The 7,350-nt window shown below is 34.7% G+C and overlaps 1 long non-coding RNA gene across 1 annotated transcript; it reads left to right on the top strand.

Annotated features, from left to right (window-relative positions):
* On the top strand, positions 1-6,646 carry LOC148783075 (uncharacterized). The gene is made up of 2 exons (XR_016049044.1): positions 1-510; positions 5,795-6,646. It is a non-coding gene; the product is annotated as an uncharacterized LOC148783075 (long non-coding RNA).
* The last annotated feature ends 704 nt before the right edge of the window (positions 6,647-7,350 follow it).

Below are 7,350 nucleotides of genomic sequence, written 5' to 3'. Positions count from 1 at the left end.
CCAAATGCCACATACTGCAGCGTCTAAACCTGCTTACCTAATCAACTAGAAATTTTGAAAAATAATATACTGGAATCATTTCTACCTGATTTCTGAAGCCTATATAAGGGGTTCAATTTGGGACCTTCCCCTAGGACCTAATTTTAGATCCCAACACTCAATCTTAGATGGAAACCCTATAACTTAGAAACTTAATCCCTCTAGAGCCTCGGCTTTCTAAACCTAATTCTAGATAATAAAACCTTGGCCTAGGTCTTCTAAACCTTATCCTTAACGCCTTAGTCTTCAAACATTAGATCCTAGAAGCGATAACTCTAGAATTGAGCTACAAAACCCTAACTTAATTTTAGCCTTTTTCATCCATCATTGGTCAAGATTTCCTACAAATTTCTAGAGGGGAATTCAATCAAGCTCAAAGAAGAAAAGTAAAGGCAAAAGGCGTAAGTAGCCGCGGTCTTGATATAGGTGGAATCCTCCAATTCGGGCGTCTCGGGCCATCTAGGCTGGGTAGTAAGTTTCCTATTCCTTTCTTTTTTATTTTTAGTCAATTTTCATTATTTTAATTAGATTTAATATGCATAGAATTTTTTTATTTTTAGCTAAAAGATCAAGTCAGCACTACCCGCGATTTAAAGGGAAACTGGCCTACAAGGGTTAATTAATCTTTAAATCATAATTCAACAGTCACCCACACAGTTTCTATCGAATCTTAAAAAAACCAGTTTAATAGCGATAGATTAGGGGGATTTCAGGATTGAAATCCTCTCGATTTCGCATTGTAAACACCAAGAACCCCTTGAATGTTACATGAGAGAAATGGAGCGTGGGACATTGAGAAAAAATGCAGGAGGGTCTTTCGATCATTTCTAGGCTCACAACTCTCGGCAGACTTTTTCGGAAATTACAATGCCATATCAAGTCTTTTTCGGAAATTACAATGCCATACCAAGTCTTTTTCGGAAATTACAATGCCATATCAAGTTTGAATTAGTTTTAGGTTGACCATGCATTGTAGGTATGTTGCCCAGTATATGTGGGGCTCTGATAGGTCACTTGTTTTAGTGATGATAGACGAGTGATTTTCTTTGTTATAAATAGCGTTTTAAAAATCGCCGAGTCGAACCGGACTCGCCCGGTTCGACTCGGAATTCACGAAAATGGACCGGATCGGTTTAAAAATCGGGAATCGTCCGGTTCTAGAGAGAACCGGACGATTTCGCACAGTGACTCGCCGATTCACTGTGCGGAATCGGCGAGTCCGTGAAGAACACGGGTTGCACAGTGTTCTTCACGGATTCTTTCAAATTTGTCATTTTTTGATCATTTTTTTTGTTTTTTTTGGCATGTGATCTGATTTGCAGGCTGTAAACAGCTTTATTCAACTTTTTCAAGGATTAAATGGTGGAAAAATTGGTTGTTTTTGGATCACGAAAAATTCGGGGTTTAGGGTTTCCGCCTTTTCTGAAATTTCATGCCAAATAGGGCATGAATCTTTCAAAATTTGTAGGCATTTTGATCTTAAAGCTGTGAATCAAAACCTTTTGTTACTAATTTGTGATAATCATTGAGAAAAACAGAGTTTTTTGGAGATTGAAGGCTTCGGTTCACAAAAACAGGTAAGAACTTTGGGTTTTTTTTTTTTCTGCCATTTGATTTATTTCACGGCATATTTTGAACAAAATGAGTTCAATATTTAGGGTTTTTAATCTTTATTGTGTCTAGTATGATTTAAAATTTTCAATTTTACGTAATCTGGTCAATTACAGCAAGAAATTTGATATGATCAGTGAGATGTCTGCGGAACCAAATTCCACTGTTTTTTTTTTTTTTTTCTGCCTTTTGATTTTGTTTTCATGATATATTAGAAATAATGTGTTAAAAATTTAGGTTTTTGATCTCTTATATTGTTGTTTATCAAAAAATATACTCAATTGGATGTAATTTATTCACTTAGAGGTGAATTTTTGAGTTAAAATCGCTTATGTAAAACGACTCTATGAAGAACATATTTTTCTTTTTTTTTTTTTTTTTTTTTTTTTTTTTTTTTTTGTAGCCCATGATAGAATTTTTTGTAATCCATGATCGAATTTTTTGTAATCCATGATCGAAATGTTTGTTTTTTTTTCTTGTAATCCATGATCGAATTTTATTTTTTATTTTTTATTTTTGTAACCCATGATAGAATTTTTTGTAATCCATGATCGAATGTTTTGTAATCCATGATCGAAATGTTTGTTTTTTTTTGTAATCCATGATCGAATTTTTTGTTTTTTTTTTTTTATGTAACCCATGATAGAGTTTTTTGTAATCTATGATTGAATTTTTTGTTATCCATGATGTAAATGTTTTTTTCTTTTTTTGTAATCCACGATCGAATTTTTTGTTTTTTTTTTTTTTTGTAATCCATGATTGAATTTTATGTAATCCATGATCGAATTTTTTGTAATCCATGATAGAATTTTCTGTAATCCATGATCGACTTTTTTCTAATCCATGATCGAAATGTTTGTTTTTTTTACTTGTAATCCATGATCGAATTTTTTGTTTTTTTTTTTTTTCTGTAACCCATGATTGAATTTTTTGTAATCCATGATCGAATTGTTTTTTTTGTTCTTGTAATCCACGATCGGATTTTTTGTTTTTTTATGTTTTTTTTTTTTTTTGTAATCCATGATCGAATTTTTTGTAATCCATGATTGAATTTTTTGTAATCCATGATCGAATTTTTTGTAATCCATGATCGAATTTTTTGTAATCCATGATCGATTTTTTAGAAAATTTATGATTTTTTTTTTTTAATCCATGATCGAACTTTTTGAAAATTTGTTAATTTTTTTTTTTAATCCATGATCGAATTTTTTGAAAATTTGCTGTACTTTTTTTGTTTTATTTCTTTTTATCCATGATCGAATTTTTTGAAAAATGATGATTTTTCGAAAAGATGTGAAAATCGTGATAAAGTTTTGATTATCATGATGTATTAAACATTTAAACCCAATTTTTAATTTTTATTGTTTGAGTTTGCTGTAATTTTTTTTTTTTTTTTTCCATGATCGAATTTTTTGAAAAATGATGATTTTCCGAAAAGATGTGAAAATCGTGACAAGGTTTTAATTATCATGAGGTATTAAACCATATTTTAAATTTTTATTGTTAACGTTTTTGTTGAAAAAATTGTATGTTGATGGATTATTTATGCAAAAAAATGCATGTTATTATATTTTCAATACAAAACTGTATTTTTTTTATCTATTGTTCATGGATTTTTTAGTTGGAATGACTGATGTTAGCCGGCTCTTTGAAGAATTGTTTTTATTATTAATTTTTTAATGCAAAAAAATGTATGTTCTTGATAATTGAGTTGTAGCCATGTTTGGAGCTTGCATTTTGTATTATTCTAAATATTTGTAATTGATATGTACAAAAATATTATTGTCAAAAAAGGTATTTTGCAATAACAAATAACAACGAATATGACTATATGAACTACCGCAACATATTATCACTACATATGGTGATTATTTTTCTTTTTGAACTGTCAGGTTAATTTAAACTTTTTACATCTTAAAACAGTTGAATCATGTCAAGATCTACAGAAGACCCTGCATGGCAACATGCGGTCAGACTTGATCCCAACAAGAAAGACAAAATTATTTGTAATCACTGTCAAAGAGTGATAAGTAGTGGGGTACATAGGTTCAAGCAACACTTGGCAAGGGTTAAGGGAGAAGTTTCTGCATGCACTAGTGTCCCTAGTAATGTAAAAAAACAGATGGTGGCAATTCTTAATGCTAACAAAGGTAAAAAAATTGCCAAACATAGGATGAATGAGGAGATAGCTAGTTTATATACACCATCAAGCAGGAATGATACAGAAGAGCAATATAATTATGACCTAGAAGAGCAATATAATAATGAGCTAGACATGGCCACAAGATTGAGTTTACATGAACAATTTCAGAGGGAATGTGGGTTTAGAATGCCTGGTTGGTCTAGCTCAGACATGCATGGTGGGCCTAGCTCTGATATGCATGGTGAGCCTAGTTCAGATATACATGGCGGGTCCAGCTCGAGCATGTATGGCGGGCCCAGCTCAAATATGTATGGAGGGGTTGGTGGCAATATGTATCAAGGAGAATCAGTTGTTGAATAAATTGTTTCTAAGTTATCTAGGAGTGCCAGTATTGCAGGTCATGGTCGTAAAGACCCATTTCTCTCAAAGCCTAAGTCACAACAGATGACCCTAAAAGGCATGGTTAAAGGTACAAGAAACATGTTAGGGAGATATGTTGGTAAATGGTTCTACGATAAAGGGATTCCCTTTGATGCAGCCAATAGCCCATATTTTCCACCTATGGTTAGTGCAACCCAGAGAGCCAGGCCCGGGGTAAAACCCCCGACGGCATATGAGCTCAGTGGGCCAATATTAGATGAAGAGGTAGAGGAAGTAAAAAAGTGGATTGAAGAATATAAACAGAGTTGGCCAAGGACAGGAATTACTCTCATGAGTGATGGTTGGTTTAATAAAGTTAGCAAAAATGAGTTTTTAAACTTCTTGGCCTATTCCCCAAAAGGTATAGCTTTTTTGTCTAGCAAAGACGTATCAGGGACGAAGAAGGATGCAAACTTCTACGTACGACTATATGATCAGATAGTAGAGGAGGTGGGAGATAAGCATGTAGTCCAGTTTATTACGGACAATGCGCGTGCATGTGTTTCTGCGGGCAGCAAGTTGATGGATAAGAGGAAGCATCTAGTATGGACCCCGTGTGCTGCACACAGCATCGATCTTATGTTAGAGGAAATCGGTGAGATCAAAATTGTGATGGAGACTCTTGATGAAGCAAGGTTGGTGTCGAGATTTATATACAACCACTCTAAAATATTATTTCTGTTTAGAGAACACTCTAAGAAAAAAGAGATAATCAGGCCTGCCATAACCCGCTTTGCGACCGATTACTTAGCTGTGGACTCCATTCGACAATCTGAAGGTGCATTAAAGAGATTGTTTACTTGTGAAGAGTGGTTAAATGACCGCCTCTCGAAGTCCAGTACCGGTATAAAAGTGGATAACATAATCTCAAATAGGTTGTTCTGGTTTCGATGTTCCAGTGTTGTAGAGGCCACTGCCCCTTTGGTCACGGTGCTAAGAATGGTGGATGCTGATAAGAAAGCTACCATGGGTATCCTTTATGAAGGTATTGAGAGGGCGAAATCAGTTATTGGGGAGAAGTGTAATTTTGCTAGCAAAGTGATCGAGATTATAGAAAAGAGGTGGAACACCAAATTCGGACGTCCAATTCATTATGCTGGTAAATATATATTTATATCATTACAATGTTTCAGTTTAAATCATTTTTTTATGAAATTGTAAATGACATTTTTCTACCTATATATTTTTTAGGTTACTACTTCAACCCAAAATTTTTCTATTTGACACCTGAACAACCCCACAAGATTATAGAAGGGGTCAGATACATTATTGCAAGGTTTGAGAGAAGCCATCGAAACCAAGTAGCAGCAATACAAGAGGTATTATTTAATGTTTGGGTAAAAACTTTATTGAGTTGTTATATTTGTGAGGAATAATGCACTAAAACGTAATATATTTGTTTTAGCTTGCTATGTATAGGGATGCTATAGGATCCTTCAGAATTAGACTTGCCAAAAATTCTCGAACTATGATGGATCCAGGTTATCCCCTCGCTAATATTTTGTTTATTCATATATTTAATCTTATGAATTGTTCTTGCCCTTACAATGCTTTTTACATTTTAATCCAGCTGAATGGTAGGAGATATATGGTACTGATGCACCTCACCTAAAGAGGATAGCAATCAAGGTGCTCTCCTAGACATGTTCTGCTACTGGCTGTGAGCACAACTGGAGTACGTTCCAATGGTTGCACACTACTAGGAGGAATCGACTCGCTTCTGAGAAGCTTCATAAACTAGTCTACGTTCATTATAATTTAAACCTCAGAAAGCGACAAATAAGAAGGAAGCTTGAAGACTATGGGCCGATAGACTTAGACACAATATTTGTCACAGACACAGCAGACCGATGGGTAGTAGAAGAGGAGGAGCCAGTGTTGCACAAGAGAGCGTTCCTTGAGGCTATCGGTGATGAAGATATTGAAGAAAGTGATGAGCGGCATGAAAGAGGAAGCAGCCAGCCAATGTATCCACAATATGTCGGTGATATTACACCTAATGAGGGAGAGTGGGAAGGGGGTCTAAGAGAAAATGAGAGAGATGATGATTCTGAGGCCACCCTATCCCAGCCATATTATTCACATATCGAGTCCCAACAGCAACAGTGTAGGGATGAGCACGACAGTGCAGGTGAGCATGAAGGATGAACAAGCGTCGGGGATTTTGGATTGGGAACACAACAAAACACTAACACTCAGGGATTTGGGAATAGTCAGACGCCCGCTAATATCGATGATTCGTTTTTAGATCGAATCAATGAATTGTCAAACGAATTCAATCAATGGCACCAGCGTGACCAAGAAGAACAACAACGTCGTCTATCATTTTATTTTTAGATCGTATGTTACTAATTTTATGCTTTATTGTAGTCCATGTATGTTGATATACTTATTCCATGATAATTCTATGTTTATCCTTTTGTGTGATGTAAATTAAAATGTTGAATGGCAGTTCATGCAGGGGAAGAACATATCAATATTCGCATATTCATTCAAAAACATGAAAATTCTTAATGGAGTACCCTCATTTTTTATTGAATTCCTAAAAAACAATATTTATAATGAATTTTAATAATTTTTTCGGATTTTTTTGAAGCTTTATTCTGATTCCGATCCGGATCGCCGATTCACCGATCCGGATCGGTTTTTGGAAAGCCCGATCCAGGTCACCGATCCGGTTTTTAAACCATTGGTTATAAATGAGATTTGGCAGAAGATACCTACTCGAGTTGAAATCTTTCTTTTTTTCTTATTTTTGGTTTGAATTTGAGCTATTGGATCTTGACATGAACACAATAAAGTGGTTATTTTAAATAACCCAAATGGTTCATTTCTTCTTTTTTTTTATTGGGTAATTTAGTAGGGAAGATAGACCTAAATTAAGAGTTAGATTTTTTAAGGTGATAGTGGTAGGTCTGGAAACCATAATGTGGTTATTAGGTATGGGGATGCTACCACCACGACCACGACCCCTTTCCTATGGTCCATCTCCATTATTCTTGAAAGTCGACACTTCTCGAGTTATCTTTAGCATAGGCCTCATACTATTCAGAGAAAGCTTGTCCTTGTATTGAGATCCAATTTGGATACCTTATCTCCTAAGGTATAGAGATAAGAGCAAAGCTGTCAATGACATA

Source organism: Amborella trichopoda, chromosome 2 (assembly GCF_054954075.1).
Source record: "Amborella trichopoda isolate Santa Cruz 75 chromosome 2, AtrichopodaSantaCruz75HAP2 v2.0, whole genome shotgun sequence".
In the NCBI taxonomy this organism is placed as follows: domain Eukaryota; kingdom Viridiplantae; phylum Streptophyta; class Magnoliopsida; order Amborellales; family Amborellaceae; genus Amborella; species Amborella trichopoda.
The sequence above is the reverse complement of the archived record's forward strand: the minus strand, read 5'-3'. Positions and strand labels throughout refer to the sequence as shown.